The sequence below is a fragment of the Coregonus lavaretus genome (genome assembly GCF_964263955.1).
Source record: "Coregonus lavaretus genome assembly, contig: HAP1_SCAFFOLD_351, whole genome shotgun sequence".
NCBI lineage: Eukaryota > Metazoa > Chordata > Actinopteri > Salmoniformes > Salmonidae > Coregonus > Coregonus lavaretus.
The window spans coordinates 101,076-124,625 of NW_028165496.1; the positions used below are offsets into that span (position 1 = coordinate 101,076).

The window sequence follows — 23,550 nt, forward strand, 5'->3', positions numbered from 1 at the left end:
ACCACTCATCGTCCCCATTTAAAAATATTGCTTTTTACAGTTCGTTACAGCTCAGCTTTACCACAGATAAGCAGATTTGGACAGAATTCAAAAAATGAAAGTCTGCTTACCTGTTAGTTGAGCTGTGAACTGCATCCTGTTCGTTTAGACGCCAATCTGTTATGATGAGTTTCTCAGGTATCAAAGAATCAAGGATGCAAGGATATTCTTAGACATTCTGTGGAGATTTCATACCAAGTATTTATTGAATCACGAGCTCGTGGGTTCATCTAACAAACGGACATGGCTTTGCCCTTCGTCAGTTGAACTAACTAGACAAAGAAGACCCTCTATCTTATATAGCCTTTTGGTTCTCATTCCTTTCACATACATTTGACAAGTCTCCATGGGCACTCCCTGGCTTTGATGTTCATCACTTTTTACCCCAAGTCAGTATACTAAACATCACTCATGCTATCCTAAACATCACTAATCTACCTTGACATAATGGAATGTAGACTTCATGGCCCCAAACCACTCATCTCTTAACTCTTCCTCTGTCCTCACAACACTATGGCATGACATCATTATACCATAAAGGTCATACATATTACCACGAGGTCATACATATTGTAGATACTATTGTTTTCTTTGATAATAACCCCAATATCAAACCATCCTGTGGCCTCCACCTGCCAGTAGAAATGTCCAGTAGATAAACCCTTGGTACAATGCACAGACAGGGATCTTGTACAAATTGATGGATCAATCCATTTATTTGATTCTTCCCCTCTGGTAGCTTCGTTTCCTATGCTAACACCGTCCCCACTGTTAGCATTGTTAGCTTCGTTTCCTATGCTAGCACCATCCCCACTGTTAGCATTGTTAGCTTCGTTTCCTATGCTAGCACTACTCTCACTGTTAGCATTGTCCTCTCTCCACAACACTGTCCTCCTATCCTCAGACAGCCTCAGGTCAATGTGTGCAGAATCTGGGTCCAGGGTGAGCTCACAGGAATCTGTAGAAGACACACATGCACAATGAGGAGCCAGGGAAATAGGAAAGTTAAATGTTTTTCTGTTTAGCTGACGGTACTTTCTCATTGTTTTAAAGGAAATGTCAAACTGAAGAAACCCTGTATATCATATTACACATCAGTCAGACTCACATTTCCTCAGGCCTGGTTTGATCCTGCACTCTCCACACAAGTCCACACTGTATTGTTTTAATAGAAATAGTTCATGTCAAGAAATAATCATAATATGCAGAGGAATATTAAAGGAATATTAAAGTAACTAAATAGTGTACACATAACATATTACACTAACTTGAGTTTATCCAGTCTACAGTGTGGATCCTCCAGTCTAGCAGAGAGCAGCTTCACTCCAGAGTATCCTGGGTGATTGTAGCTCAGGTCCAGTTATCTCTGGTGGGAGGGGTTTGACCTCAGAGCTGAATCCAGAGAAGCACAGCCTTCCTCTGTGACCAGACAACCAGACAGCCTGCAGAGAACAGTTGGAATGAGTTAGGGTGCCATACTCAATTCAAAAGGGTTTGCTTACATCAATATGTGAGCCTCTCACCCCAAAACCTGCAAGGCACAGCGAGGGTCCCCCAGGGCAGCAGAGAGTCGCTCCACTCCTGAATCCCCCAAGTCGTTGTCTCTCAGGTCCAGCTCTATCAGGGTTGAGTTTGAACACAGGACAGAGGACAGGGACTCACAGGATAACTCTGATAGATTACACTGCCTCAGTCTAAGAGATGAATGAGAGAGATAGCGGGAGAAACAGAGAGAGAGAGAGAGATTGAAATTTGAATTTGGTTTTATCCAAATACCTATGCACAGAAATACAGAATGTTAAATAAAACTGTATGTATGTATGTATACCACACTTTACTTATTTTTTTTTTTATTTTTTTTTACAGCATCATCATTTCTCACCCCAGTTTCTGTATCTGACAGTGTGGATCCTCCAGTCCAGCAGAGAGCAGCTTCAGTCCCATGTCGCCCAGGGTGTTGCAGCTCAGATGCAGTTCCTCCAACTGGGAGGCTGCTAGAGCAGGGGACAAACTTCCACAGGAAGTGACCTCACAACGGACAAGTCTGGCGTGAGAGAATATGGAATTAAAAGGGGCTGTATGGATTGACACGATTCGAAACACTTGTTGTCGTAAATATCGCACCTCAGTATCTTCAGTTCACAGTGTGGACTCATAAGCCCAGTGGAGATCCCCTCCACCCCGGTGTCTGTCAGTTTGTTGTCGCTGAGGTCCAGCTCTCTCAGATGGCTGTTCTCTGACGCCAGAGCTGAAGCCACAATTTCACCGCAGCTCTCGTCGAGCCAACACCCAGGAAACCTATGGAATACAACAAAGTGGATCATCCTTCTACACTTTGTGGACTTACATGCTTTAGTCTCTTACGGAGTGTAATCGTAGTAAACAAGTTTACAGAAGAGTCTTTTAAATTGACTTCAAACAGCTAAACACTTGGCTGACTTCCCCTGTTCCGTCCCCTAACATCCCTTAGGTGCCGTTGTTGCATTGCTAGTTGCCAGCAGAAGAAGAAGCTGTAGATCCATCCATTCATGTCACAAACGGCTTCCGTTTCTATTTTTCTTCCACTTTACTAAGAAGCTTTTTCTTGGTTTGCTCTTTTTTTTTTTTTGTTTACTAATAATTGCTCACCTTAGTGTGTGCAGCTGACTAAGATTGATTCAGTGCAGCAGTTAGCACCTCCAGCTCAGTTGTTGAAAACCCTTGGATATGACTGATGTCTAGTGACTCTAGTCTGTTGTTGGGACTTGCCAGCGCGTCTATGAAGGGCTTCTGGTTCTCCAGCTGGCTGTAGATTATGCTGAGTTCTCTCAGGTGTGAGCCAGGCATTTGGATAGCTGATGCCAAAATTTCAGCGCAGTCGTCTGTGAAATAGCAGGCCACTAGCCTTAAGAGGGAAAAACAAAGGGCTTATAAAGGACATTAAAAAAAAGTGTAAACTATACTAATAGTCGTAAGTGACTACGGGAATCTACCAATCTTAGGAAAGTAAATGGAGGCAGGTAGCTTAGTGGGTAAGAGCGTTGTGCCAGTAACCGAAAGGTCGCTGGTTCTATTCCCCGAGCCGACTAGGTGAAAAATCTATCTGTACCCTTAAGCAAGGCACTTAACCCTAATTGCTCCTGTAAGTCGCTCTGGATAAGAGCGTCTGCTAAATGACGTAAATGTAAATTCACTATCATCTGAACATACATAGCCTTCCTGCAGTATCTAACTATTGGGAGGAGTCTGCTACGGCCCTGACTTGACGTGTTGTATTTTCTCGTGTCAAATTCATCCAGCACCTCCTCTGACATCAACAGCATGTACGCCAGCGCCGAGCACTGAGCAGGTGTCAGCTCAATCTTGGAGAGACTTTGGGAGGTCAGGAACTTTAGAATTTCATTCACCAGGGAGTTGTCCTTCAGCTCAATCAAACAGTAGAGGAGATTGATACACCTCTCTGAGGAAACAAACCATTCAGTCGATAACTTGACCTTGATGTATTGGATGGTATTCTGGATACTCTCTTTGTCTCCCTCTGTCTGGAGCTGTAGGCATTTCAAGAGGATCTGATTGGACTCCAGTGAGATGCCCAGAAGGAAGCGGAGGAAGAGGTCCAGGTGGCCGTTCTTGTTGTGGAACGCTTTATCCACTGCACACCTGTGTAAGTCATGCAATGTATCCAGCTTTCCGAAATATAGTGAAACCCATGGTGAAATCCATGGCAAACCATTGGCATGACAATGGGAAACATAGAGTGCTGCGAAGAACTCCTGAATGCTGAGATGCACAAAGCTATACAACTTCACTCTAAACATTGGGTCCTCCTCTCTGAAGATCTCTGTGCACATCCCTGAGCCCAAAAAGGCTTCATTGATATCAATATCACACTCTCTCAAATCTTCTTCAGAAAACACTAGATTGCTCTTTAACAGGTTATGGGAGGCTAGTTTTCCAAGTTTCAAAATGATCTGTACGTCAGACTCTGACAGTTTCCGAAGGTCTGTTTCATTTTTCCCATGCTTCTTGTTCTCCAGGTTTGTCAGAGTGAGTAGGAAACAAATGTACATCTCAGTCAGAGTTTTAGGGACTTCTTCAGAACAGGATCCTCTCAACATGTTCCCAAGAACCATGGCAGTAATCCAACAGAAGACCGGAATGTGGCACATGATGAAGAGACTCCTCGATGTCTTTATGTGTGAGATGATTTTGCTGGACAGGTTCTCATCATCACTGAATCTCTTCTTGAAGTATTCTTCTTTCAGTGGGTCGTTGAATCCCCGAACTTCTGTTACACGGTCAAAACAGTCGGAGGGTATCCTATCAACTGCTGCTGGTCGGGAGGTTATCCAGAGGAGAGCAGAAGGAAGCAGATTCCCCTTGATGAGGTTTGTCAGCAGCACGTCCACTGATGTTGTCTTGGTTACATTAGACAACCTCTTGTTGTTATGGAAATCCAGTGGAAGTTGGCTTTCATCCAGACCATCCAAGATGAACACGACGTTGCAGTCGACCACCTTCTTTGTGTCTTCCATATCTGAAAGTTCAGGGTGGAAGTCACTCAGCAGCTCCAACAGACTGTACTGGTCGTCTTTGTTTCGATTCAAATCCCTGAATGGAAGGGTGAAGACGAAATCTACATCCTGATTGGCTCGTCCTTCTGCCCAGTCAAGGATGAACTTCTGCACCGAGACTGATTTTCCGATGCCAGTGATACCCTTCGTCAACAGAGTTCTGACGGATGCCTCTTGTTGGAATATGGATTTGAAGACGTCATTGCAGTTGATTGCATGGTCTTGAAATGCTTTGGTCCGAGCCGTATCGTCCATCTTCCAAACCTCGTGCTCTCTGTTCTCCCCTTCACTCTCTGTGATGTAGAGCTCTGGGTAGATCTTGTTGAGCAACGTTGGATCTCCACGTTTTGCAATGCCCTCAAAGATGTTCCTAGACTTCTTCCTCGTGTTGGACTTGAGGTTGTTTTTCACTCCTCACAGGCCTACTTGTAATTACTTCTAATCAGGAGAACAGTAGAGATATTGAGTAGTTTGTTAGTCCGAGTTTGCCGTTCTAGTGTCTGTAATATGTCACTTTTCACACAAAGTTAGTTTGCTATAGTTCTAATCAGAGTTTGATTATTTGTTACATTGTATTTTTTTTTTCCATTTGGTCTGGTCGTGTTCACATTGCCAAATGTCAAAGGAATGAAATTGCCTAAACGAAACCATGTGTTCTTCATGCAGGTTGACTCATCATGGGTTGTTTGGTAGAGTACTTAACCTAGTACACCCAATGTAGACGGTGCTAAATAGCCTAATAATGAGAAGATTTGCAAGGTCAATTCATGATGTTTGCATATTCACTTTAAATAGGATAAAGTTTACGTCACTGCTGTGTTTTAAATGGCGCAAAACGCAGACGAAAATTCAACTATAATGGGGATTCACATTCTGTCTTATTTTAGTAGAGCTGTATCTGTTCATCTCAAATAAGTACAGAGGTTTGGTTCACTGAAAATCATTTTTGAGAATGTGCACATTTCTGTGTGACTCACCAGTAGCTGGATGACTTGTCTCTGGAGGGAGACAGGAAACAGTCAAGCTCTTAATTTAAAAAAAGAAATACCCTCTATTATCTTCGTAAATATCTTTATGATCTTCGGTCGTAAAATAATAAACGGAGAAATAAAGTTTCTCACCAGCATCATGTGAACTCATAGTGATATTAATGTTAACTGGATCCCTCACCATTGCAGCCAACAAGCTGGGGTGCATCGACATTAGAACATGAAGAGTTGGGTTGACAACATTAATGGAGGCTCAAATAATTGAAAAGACACTTAATCTAAAGACACTCACCACACTCAGCCTAAGTTTTCGTTGTCTGATGAAAGTGTTCTTTGTCTCTGATTTAAATGTTCACTTCCCTCATGACCTCATTTGTAGGCAGGTTTTAATGTCTATGCTTTCTTGCAACACCTGCCAATGCCAACTCATAAATTGTAGTGTCGCAATATCAAAGGTAAAATGCGATAATATAGCCTTGGCACCCCCTTTTAAGGTTAATAATTAATTTTGAGTTACTAAAGGCTTAGCAACACCAGTCAATATACAAGCCATAGACTGTTCACTCTGCTGCCGTCCGGCAAACTGTAGCGGAGCATCGGCTCTATGAGCCTGTCCGACAGCTTCTACCCCCAAGCCATAGACTGTTCACTCTGCTACCGTCCGGCAAACTGTAGCGGAGCATCGGCTCTATGAGCCTGTCCGACAGCTTCTACCCCCAAGCCATAGACTGTTCACTCTGCTACCGTCCGGCAAACTGTAGCGGAGCATCGGCTCTATGAGCCTGTCCGACAGCTTCTACCCCCAAGCCATAGACTGTTCACTCTGCTGCCGTCCGGCAAACTGTAGCGGAGCATCGGCTCTATGAGCCTGTCCGACAGCTTCTACCCCCAAGCCATAGACTGTTCACTCTGCTGCCGTCCGGCAAACTGTAGCGGAGCATCGGCTCTATGAGCCTGTCCGACAGCTTCTACCCCCAAGCCATAGACTGTTCACTCTGCTGCCGTCCGGCAAACTGTAGCGGAGCATCAGCTCTATGAGCCTGTCCGACAGCTTCTACCCCCAAGCCAGAAGACTGATAAATAGTTAATTAAATGGTTACCCACTGACCCTATCTGGCATTGACTCTATGCACACTCACTATTTATACACACTACATACACTCTCATTAGACTATATATACACACTATATACACACTCACTAGACTATATATACACACTATATACACACTCACTAGACTATATATACACACTATATACACACTCACTAGACTATATACACACTATATACACACTATATACACACTCACTAGACTATATACACACTATATACACACTCACTAGACTATATACACACACTTGACTATACACACTCACTAGACTATATATACACACTATATACAGTGGGGGGGAAAAGTATTTAGTCAAATCAAATCAAATGTTATTGGTCACATGTGCCGAATACAACAGGTGCAGACATTACAGTGAAATGCTTACTTACAGCCCTTAACCAACAGTGCATTTATTTTTAACCAAAAAGTAAAAATAAAAACAACAACAAAAAAAGTGTTGAGAAAAAAAAAGAGCAGAAGTAAAATAAAGTGACAGTAGGGAGGCTATATATACAGGGGGGTACCGTTGCAGAGTCAATGTGCGGGGGCACCGGCTAGTTGAGGTAATTGAGGTAATATGTACATGTGGGTAGAGTTAAAGTGACTATGCATAAATAATTAACAGAGTAGCAGCAGCGTAAAAAGGATGGGGTGGGGGGGCAGTGCAAATAGTCCGGGTAGCCATGATTAGCTGTTCAGGAGTCTTATGGCTTGGGGGTAGAAGCTGTTGAGAAGTCTTTTGGACCTAGACTTGGCACTTCGGTACCGCTTGCCGTGCGGTAGCAGAGAGAACAGTCTATGACTAGGGTGGCTGGAGTCTTTGACAATTTTGAGGGCCTTCCTCTGACACCGCCTGGTATAGAGGTCCTGGATGGCAGGAAGCTTGGCCCCAGTGATGTACTGGGCCGTACGCACTACCCTCTGTAGTGCCTTGCGGTCGGAGGCCAAGCAGTTGCCATACCAGGCGGTGATGCAACCAGTCAGGATGCTCTCGATGGTGCAGCTGTAGAATTTTTTGAGGATCTGAGGACCCATGCCAAATCTTTTCAGTCTCCTGAGGGGGAATAGGCTTTGTCGTGCCCTCTTCACGACTGTCTTGGTGTGTTTGGACCATGATAGTTCGTTGGTGATGTGGACACCAAGGAACTTGAAGCTCTCAACCTGTTCCACTACAGCCCCGTCGATGAGAATGGGGGCGTGCTCAGTCCTCTATTTTTTTTCCTGTAGTCCACAATCATCTCCTTTGTCTTAGTCACGTTGAGGGAGAGGTTGTTGTCCTGGCACCACACGGCCAGGTCTCTGACCTCCTCCCTATAGGCTGTCTCATCGTTGTCGGTGATCAGGCCTACCACTGTTGTGTCGTCGGCAAACTTAATGATGGTGTTGGAGTCGTGCCTGGCCATGCAGTCATGGGTGAATAGAGAGTACAGGAGGGGACTGAGCACGCACCCCTGAGGGGCCCCCGTGTTGAGGATCAGTGTGGCAGATGTGTTGTTACCTACCCTTACCACCTGGGGGCGGCCCGTCAGGAAGTCCAGGATCCAGTTGCAGAGGGAGTGTCACACCCTGGCTCTGGGACTCTATATGTTGAGTCAGGGTGTGTTTATTCTATGTGTTCTATTTCTATGTTGGGGGTTCTAGGTTGTGTATTTCTATGTTGGCCTGAGTGACTCCCAATCAGAGGCAACGAGTGTCAGCTGTTGACTGGTTGTCTCTGATTGGGAGCCATATTTATACTGTCTGTTTTCCTTTTGTGTTTGTGGGTTCTTGTTCCGTGTTCGGTCATTGTCACCGTGGACTTCACGAGTCGTTTATTGTTTTGTTTCGTGCTTTAATATAATAAAGTAACATGTTCGTTCATCACGCTGCGCATTGGTATACTCAATACGACGATCGTGACAGGGAGGTGTTTAGTCCCAGGATCCTTAGCTTAGTGATGAGCTTAGAGGGCACTATGGTGTTGAATGCTGAGCTGTAGTCAATGAATAGCATTCTCACGTAGGTGTTCCTCTTGTCCAGGTGGGAAAAGGCAGTGTGGAGTGCAATAGAGATTGCATCATCTGTGGATCTGTTGGGGCGGTATGCAAATTGGAGTGGGTCTATGGTTTCTGGGATAATGCTGTTGATGTGAGCCATGACCAGCCTTTCAAAGCACTTCATGGCTACAGACGTCAGTGCTACGGGTCGGTAGTCATTTAGGCAGGTTATCTTAGAGACCTTGAGCACGGGGACTATGGTGGTCTGCTTGAAACATGTTGGTATTACAGACTCAGTCAGGGACATGTTGAAAATGTCAGTGAAGACACTTGCCAGTTGGTCAGCACATGCTCGGAGTACACGTCCTGGTAATCCGTCTGGCCCTGCGGCCTTGTGAATGTTGACCTGCTTAAAAGTCTTACTCACATCGGCTACGGAGAGCGTGATCACATAGTCATCCGGAACAGCTGGTGCTCTCATGCATGCTTCAGTGTTGCTTGCCTCGAAGCGAGCATAGAAGTGGTTTAGCTCGTCTGGTAGGCTTGTGTCACTGGGCAGCTCGCGGCTGTGCTTCCCTTTGTAGTCTGTAATAGTTATCAAGCCCTGCCACATCCGACGAGCGTCAGAGCCAGTGTAGTACGATTCAATCTTAGTCCTGTATTGACTCTTTGCCTGTTTGATGGTTCATCTGAGGTCATAGCGGGATTTCTTATAAGCGTCCGGGTTAGAGTCCCGTTCCTTGAAAGCGGCAGCTCTACCCTTTAGCTCAGTGCGGATGTTTCCTGTAATCCATGGCTTCTGGTTGGGGTATGTACTTACGGTCACTGTGGGGACGACATCATCGATGCACTTATTGATGAAGCCAGTGACTGATGTGGTGTACTCCTCAATGCTGTCTGAAGAATCCCGGAACATGTTCCAGTCTGTGCTAGCAAAACAGTCCTGTAGCTCAGCATCTGCGTCATCTGACCACTTTTTTATTAACCGAGTCACTGGTGCTTCCTGCTTTAGTTTTTGCTTTTAAGCAGGAATCAGGAGGATAGAGGTATGGTCAGATTTGCCAAATGGAGGGCGAGGGAGAGCTTTGTATGCGTCTCTGTGTGTGGAGTAAAGGTGGTCTAGAGTCTTTTTTCCTCTGATTGCACATTTAACATGCTGGTAGAAATTAGGTAGAACGGATTTAAGTTTCCCTGCATTAAAGTCCCCGGCCACTAGGAGCGCTGCATCTGGATGAGCGTTTTCCTGTTGATTTATGGCCTTGTACAACTCATTCAGTGCAATCTTAATGCCAGCATTGGTTTGTGGTGGTAAATAGACAGCTATGAAAAATATAGATGAAAACTCTCTTGGTAAATAGTGTGGTCTACAGCTTATCATAAGATACTCTACCTCAGGCGAGCAAAACCTAGAGACTTCCTTAGTATTTGATTTTGTGCACAAGCTGTTGTTTACAAATATACACAGACCGCCACCCCTTGTCTTACCGGAGTCAGCCGTTCTATCCTGCCGATGTAGCGTATAGCCCGCTAGCTGTATGAAATCCATGTCGTCGTTCAGCCACGACTCGGTGAAACATAAGATATTACAGTTTTGAATGTCCCGTTGGTAGGATAACCGTAATCTTAAATCATCCAATTTGTTATCCAATGATTGAACGTTGGCTAATAGGATTGATGGAAGAGGCAGTTTACTCGCTCGCCGTCGGATCCTTACAAGGCACCCCGATCTACGTCCACGATATCTCCGTCTCTTCCTCACGCGAATGATGGGGATTTGGGCCTTGTCGGGTGTCTGTATGATATCCTTCGAGGCCGCCTCGTTGAAGAAAAAGTCAGCCACCAATTGTGCAAGTTCTCCCACTTAAAAAGATGAGAGAGGCCTGTAATTTTCATCATAGGTACACGTCAACTATGACAGACAAATTGAGATTTTTTTCTCTCCAGAAAATCACATTGTAGGATTTTTAATGAATTTATTTGCAAATTATGGTGGAAAATAAGTATTTGGTCAATAACAAACGTTTCTCAATACTTTGTTATATACATACTCACTAGACTATATATACACACTATATACACACTCACTAGACTATATATACACACACTTGACTATATATACATACTATATATACACACTATATACACACTGACTGGACTATACTGTGTATGCAGACTATATTATCCAAGATGGCGTAGCAGTACGGTCGCTTTTATTTTTCGTCCTGTGTAAATATCCCGTTTCTTGTTTTTTTGTCTATATTTCTCAATTTTTTACTTTCATTCTTTAACTAAATATACTTTCCTGCAACCCGCCTCACCCAACGTGGAAAGGATTCTATTATTTCTTTATAACTTTCATCAAGAACCGTAAGCTGATACTAGTGGCTACCTGTTATTAGTCACCGTTAGCGTCTTCCCCACTGTCCGTGGCCTACACTATCCACCAGCCAGCTCTAGCTAGCCTGGACAATTCGTCGGCCAGTCTGCACAGCGTGCTATCGACCCATAGCTTATTGGACTTTCTGCCGGAATCACTGGACCCTAGCGCCGGATCATCACAACCAGCTAGCTAGCTGCAACTAAATGGCTACCTGTTATTAGTCACCGTTAGCGTCTTCACCATTGTCCGTGGCCTACACTATCCACCAGCCAGCTCTAGCTAGCCTGGACAATTCGTCGGCCAGTCTGCACAGCGTGCTATCGACCCAGCGTGCTATCGACCCATAGCTTATTGGACTTTCTGCCGGAATCACTGGACCCTAGCGCCGGATCATCACAACCAGCTAGCTAGCTGCAACCTGTTGTTGGCTGATTACCATTACCATTGCCCTATAGCAAGCACCAGTTAGCCTTGAGCTAGCCTCAGGCCCATCTCCCGGCTATCTACCTCTCTGTCAACCGGACGGGACCTCCTAGTGTTGACACTGAGCCCGCCGATCCAACACGACTGGTTTGCCGATTAAATAGTCTGATGTGGTTTCAACCGGCTTCCCGTTGCGACGACCACGAAGATCCATCTGCCAGCCCCGGCCCGCTAGCACACGCAAACCACAACTGTGCTCCCTGCTAGCTGTGCTGAAGCACCAATTTGAACTGCTCTCGGACTCACATATTGCTGTTCACTGGACCTTATGATCACTCAGCTGCACAGCTGATGCCTGCTGGACTGTTCCTTTACACGGTACTCTGTCCTGTTTATTCTGTTTAGTCTTAGCCCAAACGTTATCGCTATTTCCAGTTGTGTCTTAGCTCTCTCTAATAACACGTGACTGCTTTATGCCTCTCTCCCATGTCAATTATGCCTTGCCTATTGCTGTTTGGGTTAGTTCTTATTATACAATTTCAATGTAGAACCCCTAGTCCCTCTCAAACTGCCTCATATAGTTCCTTTGTTCCTCCCCCCATACACGCCGAGACCGGCTCAATCGATGCCTCCAATGACGCTATCTCTTTCATTGTTACCCAATGCTTAGGTGTACCTCCACTGTACTCATATCCTTCCATATCCTTGTCTGTACATAATGCCCTGAATCTTTTCTACAACGCCCGGAGAACTGCCCCCTTTATTCTATGTACCCAACGCACTAGAAGACCAGTTCTTAAAGCCTTTAGTCGTATCCTTATTCTAGTCCTCCTCTGTTCCTCTGGTGATGTAGAGGCTAACCCAGGCCCTGCAGCCCCCAGTATCACTCCTACTCCCCAGGAGCTATCATTTGTTGACTTCTGTAACCGTAAAAGTCTTGGTTTTCTGCACATAAATATCAGAAGCCTCCTTCCTAAGTTTGAGTTATTCACTGCATTAGCACACTCCGCCAACCCTGATGTTCTAGCAGTGTCTGAATCCTGGCTTAGGAAGGCCACCAAAAATTCTGAAATTTCCATCCCCAACTATAACATTTTCCGTCTAGATAGAACTGCCAAAGGGGGTGGAGTTGCAATCTACTGTAGAGATAGCCTGCAGAGCTCCATCATACTATCCAGGTCTGTGCCCAAACAGTTTGAGCTTTTACTTCTAAAAATCCACCTTTCCAGAAATAAATCTCTCACTGTTGCCGCTTGCTACAGACCCCCCTCAGCCCCCAGCTGTGCCCTGGACACCATATGTGAATTGATTGCCCCCCATCTATCCTCAGAGTTCGTACTGCTTGGTGACCTAAATTGGGATATGCTTAACACCCCGGCCATCCTACAATCTAAACTAGATGCCCTCAATCTCACACAAATTATCAACGAACCTACCAGGTACAACCCTAAATCCGTAAACATGGGTACCCTCATAGATATCATCCTGACTAACTTACCCTCTAAATACACCTCCGCTGTCTTCAACCAGGATCTCAGCGATCACTGCCTTATTGCCTGCGTCCGTAACGGGTCCGCGGTCAAACGACCACCCCTCATCACTGTCAAACGCTCCCAAAAACACTTCAGCGAGCAGGCCTTCCTAATCGACCTGGCCCAGGTATCCTGGATGGATATAGATCTCATTCCGTCAGTAGAGGATGCCTGGTTGTTCTTTAAAAGTAATTTCCTCTCAATCTTAAATAGACATGCCCCATTCAAAAAATACAGAACTAAGAACAGATATAGCCCCTGGTTCTCCTCAGACTTGACTGCCCTTGACCAGCACAAAAACATCCTGTGGCGTACTGCATTAGCATCAAATAGCCCCCGTGATATGCAACTTTTCAGGGAAGTTAGGAACCAATATACACAAGCAGTTAGGAAAGCAAAGGCTAACTTTTTCAAACAGAAATTTGCATCCTGTAGCACTAACTCCAAAAAGTTTTGGGACACTGTAAAGTCCATGGAAAATAAGAGCACTTCCTCCCAGCTGCCCACTGCACTGAGGCTAGGAAACACTATCACCACCGATAAATCTACAATAATCGAGAATTTCAACAAGCATTTTGCTACGGCTGGCCATGCTTTCCACCTGGCTACCACTACCCCGGCCACCAGCTCTGCACCCTCCGCTGCAACTTGCCCATGCCCCCCCCGCTTCTCCTTCACACAAATCCAGACAGCTGATGTTCTAAAAGAGCTGCAAAATCTGGACCCCTACAAATCATCTGGACTAGACAATCTGGACCCTTTCTTTCTAAAACTAGCCGCCGAAATTGTCGCAACCCCTATTACTAGCCTGTTCAACCTCTCTTTTGTAACGTCTGAGATCCCCAGAGATTGGAAAGCTGCCGCGGTCATCCCCCTCTTCAAAGGGGGTGACACTCTAGATCCAAACTGTTACAGACCCATATCCATCCTGCCCTGCCTTTCAAAAGTTTTTGAAAGCCAAGTCAACAAATAGATCACCAACCATTTCGAATCCCACCGTACCTTCTCCGCTATGCAATCCGGTTTCCGAGCTGGTCATGGGTGCACTTCAGCCACGCTCAAGGTCCTAAATGATATTATAACCGCGATCGATAATAGACTGTACTGTGCAGCCGTTTTCATTGACCTGGCCAAGGCTTTCGACTCTGTCAACCACCACATTCTTATTGGCAGACTAAACAGCCTTGGTTTCTCAAATGACTGCCTCGCCTGGTTCACCAACTACTTCTCAGATAGAGTTCAATGTGTCAAATCGGAGGGCCTGTTGTCTGGACCTATGGCAGTCTCTATGGGGGTGCCACAGGGTTCAATTCTTGGGCCAACTCTTTTCTCTGTGTATATCAATGACGTCGCTCTTGCTGCTGGTGACTCTCAGATCCACCTCTACGCAGACGACACCATTTTGTATACATCTGGCCCTTCATTGGACACTGTGTTAACAAACCTCCAAACGAGCTTCAATTCCATACAACACTCCTTCAGTAGCCTCCAACTGCTCTTAAACACTAGTAAAACTAAATGCATGCTCTTCAACCGAACGCTGCTTGCACCCGCCCACCCGACTAGAATCACTACTCTAGACGGGTCTGACCTAGAGTACGTGGACAACTACAAATATCTAGGTGTCTGGTTAGACTGTAAACTCTCCTTCCAGACTCACATTAAGAATCTCCAATCCAAAGTTAAATCTAGAATCGGTTTCCTATTTCGCAACAAAGCCTCCTTCACTCATGCTGCCAAACATGCCCTCGTAAAACTGACTATCCTACCGATCCTTGACTTCGGCGATGTCATTTACAAAATAGCCTCCAACACTCTACTCAGCAAATTGGATGTTGTCTATCACAGTGCCATCCGTTTTGTCTCCAAAGCCCCATATAATACCCACCACTGTGACCTGTACGCTCTTGTTGGCTGGTCCTCACTACATATTCGTCGCCAAACCCACTGGCTCCAGGCCATCTATAAATCACTGCTAGGCAAATCCCCGCCTTATCTTAGCTCATTGGTCACCATAGCAACACCCACCCGTAGTCTGCGCTCCAGCGGGTATATCTCACTGGTCATCCCCAAAGCCAACACCTCCTTTGGCCGCAATTCCTTCCAGTTCTCTGCTGCCAATGACTGGAACAAATTGCAAAAATCTCTGAAGCTGGAGACACTTATCTCCCTCACTAACTTTAAGCATCAGTTGTCAGAGCACCTTACCGATCACTGCACCTGTACACAGCCCATCTGAAATTAGCCCGCCCAACTACCTCATCCCTATATTGTTATTTATTTTGCTCATCTGTACCCCAGTATCTCTATTTGCACATCATCTCTTGCACATCATTCCAGTGTTAATACTAAATTGTAATTATTTTGCACTATAGCCTATTTTATTGCCTTACCTCCATAACTTGCTAAATTTGCACACTGTATATTAATTGTATTTCTGTTGTATTTTTGATTTTTGTTTTGTTTTACCCCATATGTAACTCTGTGTTGTTGTTTTTATCGCACTGCTTTGCTTTATCTTGGCCAGGTCGCAGTTGTAAATGAGAACTTGTTCTCAACTGGTTTACCTGGTTAAATAAAGGTGAAATAAAAAAAAATATATATATATACACACTCACTCACACACTCTACACTGACACTCACACAAAACCCACACACATTCACATAAACCAGAGGAGGATAGGGGAGGAGGAGGAGGAGGAGGAGGAGGGAAGGGGAGGAGGACAGAGGAGGAGGAGGAGGATACGGAAGGAGGAGGATAGGGGAATAGGAGGAGGAGGATAGGGGAGTAAGAGGAGGATAGGGTAGGAGGAGGAGGAGGAAAACACTCCAGGCCATTCTTGAACGTCATCAACTAGATGCTAGATAGAAAGTATAATGGAGCTTTATATTTTATATATATATTATATAGATTTTATATTTTCAAATAAATGCCCTTTTTTCCGTCCCTCAAATTGATTTTGATGAGACAAATCGAACAACTTTTATTTTTATCTGAGACAAAGTTTGCCCACCCCTGCTCTAAAGTATCATCCACCCCTCCTCCCTCGCTCTTCCCTCTATCACTCTCCCTTTCTCCCCCTCCTCCCTCCCACGCTCTTCCCTCTATCACTCTCCCTTTCTCCCCCTCCTCCCTCCCTCGCTCTTCCCTCTATCACTCTCCCTTTCTCCCCCTCCTCCCTCCCTCGCTCTTCCCTCTATCACTCTCCCTTTCTCCCCCTCCTCCCTCCCTCGCTCTTCCCTCTATCACTCTCCCTTTCTCCCCCTCCTCCCTCCCTCGCTCTTCCCTCTATCACTCTCCCTTTCTCCCCCTCCTCCCTCCCTCGCTCTTCCCTCTATCACTCTCCCTTTCTCCCCCTCCTCCCTCCCACGCTCTTTCCTCTATCACTCTCCCTTTCTCCCCCTCCTCCCTCCCTCCCACGCTCTTCCCTCTATCACTCTCCCTTTCTCCCCCTCCCATGCTCTTCCCTCTATCACTCTTCCTTTCTCCCCCTCCTCCCTCCCTCGCTCTTCCCTCTATCACTCTCCCTTTCTCCCCCTCCTCCCTCCCTCGCTCTTCCCTCTATCACTCTCCCTTTCTCCCCCTCCTCCCTCCCACGCTCTTTCCTCTATCACTCTCCCTTTCTCCCCCTCCTCCCTCCCTTGCTCTCTCTCTTTCCTCTATCACTCTGTAGTATCACCCCCCCCCCCTTTTACACAAATTAATCATTAAAAACATATTAATAATCAAACATGATAACTATAATAAAAATATAAACAAACAACTTCCAAAGATCATTTCCACCCAAAGCTGAACGATGTGTGAATGGTAAATATTTATTACATAACATTTTCTAATCAAAACATCATTGTCCTCTCTCTAAGTGAAGGTGTATTTGTGATGAGACAGGTGGATGTCATCTCTCTGAGTGAAGGTGTATTTGTGATGAGACAGGTGGATGTCACCTCCCGAGTGGCGCAGTGGTCTAAGGCACTGCATCGCAGTGCTAGCTGTGCCACTAGAGATCCTGGTTTGAATCAAGGCTCTGTCGTAGCCGGCCGCGACCAGGAGACCCATGGGGCGGCGCACAATTGGCCCAGCGTCGTCCAGGGTAGGGGAGGGAATGGCCGGCAGGAGATGTAGCTCAGTTGGTAGAGCATGGCGTTTGCAACGCCAGGGTTGTTGGTTCGATAAAATAATGTATGTGCTAACTGTAAGTCGCTCTGGATAAGAGCGTCTGCTAAATGACTAAAATGTAAATGTAAATGTCATCTCTCTGAGTGAAGGTGTATTTGTGATGAGACAGGTGGATGTCATCTCTCTGAGTGAAGGTGTATTTGTGATGACAGGTTGATGTCATCACTCTGAGTGATGATCTGTTTGAGACAGGTGGATGTCATCTTCATCACTTGATATCAGACAGAGACACAACAACATGACTCTCAGTTCCATACAAAACTTTATTGACATTAATCATTATTTACATCATCAATGTATGTAATGTGTGACTATACCATTTCGATTTCCCACCTGGGTATCAATAAAGTTCAATTAAAATCTCCCCCCAAAAAACACAGACTAAATCTAATTACAGAAATAAAATTAATAAAAAATGTGTCTGTCAGTTACTCTGGTGATGGCTGCTTTCATTCACAGAGTTTTGGATTTTACCTGAGCCAAATATCTCCATCTCATCACACATGATTTTGAACTGAGGGTAAAGGGGCTCAGTGAACGTGGTGTGGAATGTGTACAGGTGGGTCAGTGTACCAGAGGAGACGCTGTAAAAGGACAGAGCGCCGGCCGGAAAGTCCAGATACACTCCTATACACTTTGGGTCCGGCCTGGGTACTGGCACAACTGAGAACCTGATATTATGAATAAATGTGTTCTGTTCATTGCAGCAGAAAAGCCCCCAAGACCTCTTCTTCTCAGTAACCGATCTGGATGTATATGTCACCCCAATGTCAACCCAGCCAGTCCATTCAACCTGCCAGTAGAAACGGCCATCAGACAGGGGCTCCCTGCAGCGTACTTTGGCCCACTTATCCAACTCTTCTGTCCGATCTGAGTCATCTGAATCCGAGAAATCTAAATAAGGATATCGGTTAACCTGTGTTCTCCTCACCACCCTCGTGTTGTCCTCGGACAGAGTCAGGTCACTATCTGCTGACATACCGTTCAGCTTGAGCTGGCAGGCATCTGTAGCAAGACAAGGCAGAAAAACAGAAACATGTGTTTTATGTTATTTTCACAATTTGCTTATAAAAGTTTAGGTGCTTAAAAAGCTAGCTTTATTTTCCTAAATGTAGTTTGATGACTCACATTTCCTCAGGCCTGGTTTGATTCTGGACTCTCCACCATGGTCCAAACTGTGGGACAAAGAAAGAGTCATGTAGGGCCTATTGAACCTGATTACAGTGGAGATTGCCTTGATGATTTCACTATATAAACTAGAGTCTTGAAAGCCCATTGAGCAATGAGGTGTTAACAGAAGCAAAAGTCAAATCAACTAAATGTCCTTTTACCTGAGTTTCTCCAGTCTACAGTGTGGATCCTCCAGTCTAGCAGAGAGCAGCTTCACTCCGGAGTCTCCTGGGTGATTGAAGCTCAGGTCCAGTTCTCTCAGGTGGGAGGGGTTTGACTCCAGAGCAGAGGCAAGAAACGTACAGCCTTTCTCTGTGACTAGACAACCAGAAAGCCTACAGAGATAAGAGACAGCATAAAACAATGAACAACTGCTAGAGTATATATTTTTTAAGTTAAAACGTTTAAATTCCATTTAAGTGCAGTTCACTAGTTCAATCATTCAAATCATTCCTATTTGACTGTTTTCTGAAGTTTACAGTATGCTTTCACAATATCAAATGTGTAATCTACCTAAGAGTCTGTAAGGCACAGTTGGGGTTCCTCAGTCCAGCAGAGAGGAGCCTCATTCCAGAGTACCACAGGCTGTTGTCTCTCAGGTCCAGCTCTCTCAGTACTGAGTATGACCACAGGACAGGAGCCAGGGAGACACAGGAACGTCTGGAGAGATTACACTCCCTTAGCCTTGGGAGGGAAAAAGGGAGAGAATTTAACGCTACGTTCTCTTGGTGTTTCCATTGTTACGGTATAGTTTTAACAATGCGGTAATAAAAGGTTTCTTCTACTGTAACATGTGGAAGATTAAACATAACGGTTTATTTCTCACCCCAGAGTCTGTATCTGACAGTGTGGATCCATCAGTCCAGCAGACAGCAGCTTTACTCCAGAGTCTCCCAGTTTGTTGCAGCCCAGACGTAGCTCCTCGAGCTGACAGACTGCTATAGCAGAGGACAAACCTCCACAGGACTCCTCTGTAACCCCACAACCAGTCAGTCTGTCCAACATGAATAAAATGTAAAGGGGAGCTGTCATTAATCAAGAATAAATTAACCTATAGGGCCAGTTTCAAGATACATTAAGCCAAATCCTGGACTAAGAAGCTAGCTAACAATCAATGGTAAGTGATAGGGGCATGTGTGCAATGTTTTTACATAAATGAACAAATCACCTAATGTCAAACCACATATGGAGTTGATTTGACAATTTTGAAAATTGCAGGCATTTCCCTTCTATTGATCCTGACCTTCCCCTTTAAAACATGTTCATTACTCACCTCAGTATCTTCAGGTTACAGTGTGGACTCATAAGACCACTGGAGATCTGCTTCACCCCTGTGTCTGTCAGTTTGTTGTAGCTGAGATCCAGCTCTGTCAGACATGAGACAGCTGACTGGAGAGCCGAGGCAACGGTTTCACAAACGTCATCTTTGAGATCACAACTGGTGAGTCTGTGTGAAACAACCCCCCAAAAAAATGATTGAATTGTTCAAACTTGCCAACATGCATACCACCGTCATTTAAAGTTGTTTATCATTATATTTATTGCTTGTTTTCTTTGCCAGAGTAGATTTGGAAGGTTACGGACTGTTGAAAAGTGTTCTGCTGTGTGTTGTTCCAGGCATAGCACTCACCTCAACACAAGTGGCTGGCTGTGAGCACCCATCAGCACAGCCTTTAGAAGCTCTGGTCCTGGTCTTCCCATGTTGATATGGCTGAGGTTAAGATAGAAGCTCTGGTCCTGGTCTTCCCATGTTGATATGGCTAAGGTTAAGATAGAAGCTCTGGTCCTGGTCTTCCCATGTTGATATGGCTGAGGTTAAGTGACTCCAGTCGGCAGTTGGGACTCCTCAGTCCAGCAGAGAGGGACTTCAGGTCCAACAGGGCGTTGCCGCTAAGGTCCAGCTCTCTTAGCTGGGAGTCGGGCAGCTACATTTACATTTACATTTTAGTCATTTAGCAGACGCTCTTATCCAGAGCGACTTACATGAGCAATTAGGGTTAAGTGCCTTGCTCAAGGGCACATCGACAGATTTTTCACCTAGTCGGCTCGGGGATTAGAACCAGAGACCTTTCGGTTACTGGCACAACGCTCTTAACCACTAAGCTACCTGCCGCACAGCTGTAGTGCAGATGCCACCGTTTCACAGCAACTCGTTGTAAGGCAGCAGTCCGCTAGTCTACAGAGGAGAGACGTTTATTATGGGAGATGTGGATGTAGAATAGGACTGATTTAAAATGGCTATAAGACATACAGTGACATATTGTACATATCAACACTTCAACTCACATAGCCTTTCGGCAGCATCGAACAGCAGGGACCAGCCTCTTACGCCCCTCATCTGACGTGTTGTACTCTCTCACGTCCAGTTTGTCCAACACTTCCTCTGACATCAAGAGTACGTATGCCATCGCCGAGCACTGTGCAGGCGTCAGCTTCTTCTCAGCAGGGGTTTTGGATGTCAAGAACCTTTGAATTTCATTCACAAACGAGGTGTCGTTCAACTCATTCAAACAGTGGAAGAGATTGATGCACCTCTCTGGGGAGGGATATAGTCTTTCGTCTGAGAGCTTGTCTTTGATGTATTGGATGGTATTCTGGATACTCTCTTTGTCTCCCTCTGTCTGGAGCTGTAGGCATTTCAAGAGGATCTGATTGGACTCCAGTGAGATGCCCAGAAGGAAGCGGAGGAAGAGGTCTAGATGACCGGTCTTGCTCTTCAAAGCTTCATCCACCGCACTCCTCTGCAAGTCATGCAGTGTTTTCTGCTGCTGCTGAGAACCTCTGGGTTGTGGCCTGTAATCTTCGTCCTCACTGAAGTCATCACCTTCTCCAAAATACCCGTAATTCGATCTTGGTAGCCTGTTCTCTCTTGATGCAAACGGGTTGACATTTTCACTGACAAAGAGGTAGGCAACATAGAGTGCAGCGAAGAACTCCTGAATGCTGAGATGCACAAAGCTGTACTTGTTTGCTCTAAACATTGGGTCCTCCTCTCTGAAGAGCTCTGTGCACATCCCTGAGAGCAAGAAGCCTTCTTTGACATCAATGCCACACCCTCTCAGATCGTCTTCAGAAAACACCAGATTGCTCTTTTCCAAATTTTGGAAGGCTAGTTTTCCAAGCTTCAGAATGATCTGTACGTCAGACTCTGACAGAATACGAGGATCTGGTTCGTTTTTCCCATTATATTTCTTGTTCTTCATGCTTGTCAGAGTGAGAAGGAAACGAATGTACATCTCAGTCAGAGTTTTAGGGACTTTTCCATGGTCATTTTCACTCAACATTTTCCCAAGAACCATGGCAGTAATCCAACAGAAGACTGGAATGTGGCACATGATGAAGAGACTCCTCGATGTCTTTATGTGTGAGATGATTTTGCTGGACAGGTTCTCATCATCACTGAATCTCTTCTTGAAGTATTCTTCTTTCTGTGGGTCGTTGAATCCCCGAACTTCTGTTACACGGTCAAAAGAGTCAGAGGGTATCTTATCAACTGCTGCTGGTCGGGAGGTTATCCAGAGGAGAGCAGAAGGAAGCAGATTCCCCTTGATGAGGTTTGTCAGCAGCACGTCCACTGATGTTGTCTTGGTTACATTAGACAACCTCTTGTTGTTATGGAAATCCAGTGGAAGTTGCTTTCATCCAGACCATCCAAGATGAACACGACTTTGCAGTCGACCACCTTCTTTGCATCCTTGATATCTGTTAGTTCAGGGTGGAAGTCACTCAGGAGTTCCAAGAGATTGTAGTCATCTTTGATGAAATTCATGTCCCTAAATGGAAGTGCGAAGACAAAATCTACATCCCGATTGGCTATTCCTTCTGCCCAGTCAAGGATGAACTTCTGCACTGAGACCGTTTTTCCAATGCCAGCGATTCCCTTTGTCAGCACAGTTCTGACGGGTACCGCTTGTTTGGATTGGGATTTGTCATTATGTTCCTCTGTCTTAGGGTCTAAAGATTTAAAGAGGTCATTGCAGTTGGTTGCATGGTCTTGAAATGCTTTGGTCCGAGCCGTATCTTCAATCTGCCATACCTCATGCTCTTTATTAACCCCTTCACTCTCCCCAGTTGTGATGTAGAGCTCGGTGTAAATATTGTCCAGCAATGTTGGGTTTCCCCGTTTTCCAAGCCCCTCAAAGATGCTCCCAAACTTCTTCTTCATGTTGGACTTGTGTTTGCCCTTGACTTTTTGCAGATCTTCATCTAATGAGGAAAGAACATTGATAGTGTTGTGGGATGCATAAAATATCTTTACTTCCGTTTTTTTATCTGCAGTATTCAGTACCGTAACGAACACAATACTTTCAGTTACTGGTTTCAAAGTCCTATTTCCTGCATGGGCGTGCCTTATTTTATTTTTTTCAGACTTTTATGAGTCTGTGTGTGTGTTAATCTACAACTGGTACATCCATTTTTTTACTTTAAAATTAATTATATACTGTGTACCCATTGATTCTTGAAGAATACAACTTACAAATACCTCATGAGCTTAGTTCAACTGTCGTACCCTATCAGAACACAAAATATATGCTTAATTGTATTGTATTATTTGACAGGGACACTGCATATTAACTAATCAACATTTCTGCAATAATTTGTTTTGTTTTTGTTTACATAATATTTTCTATTATAACAAAAATAACAATAAAGAATTGTCTTACCAGCACCATGTGAAGGCATAGTAACACTGATGTTTTGATAAACTGAACCTCCGACATTGCAGCCAACAAGTTGGGGTGCAACAACAACAGAACCACCCTGAGCTGTAATGGAGGACTGTGGTGGGGCAGGCTGAGCCGTAATGGAGGACTGTGGTGGGGCAGGCTGAGCCGTAATGGAGGACTGTGGTGGGGCAGGCTTAGCCGTAATGGAGGACTGTGGTGGGGCAGGCTGAGCTGTAATGTAGGACTGTGGTGGGGCAGGCTGAGCCGTCATGGAGGACAGCGGACCAGAGTCCTGGGCTGGAACGAGGGACTGAGGAGTCTGATCCATGATATCAGACAGTCAGTCTCCTCCCCCTGAGAGAGCCAGAAGCAAAGAGAGAACAGACAATATACACTGAACACTTTCCTTACATTGAGTTACACCCCCTTTTGCCCTCAGAACACCTTCCTAATATTGAGTTACACCCCTTTTGCCCTCAGAACACCTTCCTAATATTGAGTTGCACCCCCCTTTGCCCTCAGAACACCTTCCTA

The 23,550-nt window shown here is 45.1% G+C and overlaps 1 long non-coding RNA gene and 1 pseudogene across 2 annotated transcripts; both read right to left on the minus strand.

The window, feature by feature from the left end:
- Positions 1-909: 909 nt before the first annotated feature.
- On the minus strand, positions 910-1,368 carry LOC311115794. The gene is made up of 3 exons (XR_014611313.1): positions 1,308-1,368; positions 1,148-1,194; positions 910-997 (listed from the first exon to the last, which is right to left on the minus strand). It is a non-coding gene; the product is annotated as an uncharacterized lncRNA (long non-coding RNA).
- Positions 1,369-17,423: 16,055 nt separating this feature from the next.
- On the minus strand, positions 17,424-23,344 carry LOC311115774 (NACHT, LRR and PYD domains-containing protein 12-like; annotated as a pseudogene). Its single transcript has 10 exons — positions 23,014-23,344; positions 20,636-22,555; positions 20,468-20,525; positions 19,980-20,274; positions 19,623-19,796; positions 19,176-19,343; positions 18,863-19,033; positions 18,511-18,684; positions 18,308-18,354; positions 17,424-18,184 (listed from the first exon to the last, which is right to left on the minus strand). The product of its transcript is annotated as an NACHT, LRR and PYD domains-containing protein 12-like (transcript).
- Between the last annotated feature and the right edge of the window lie 206 nt (positions 23,345-23,550).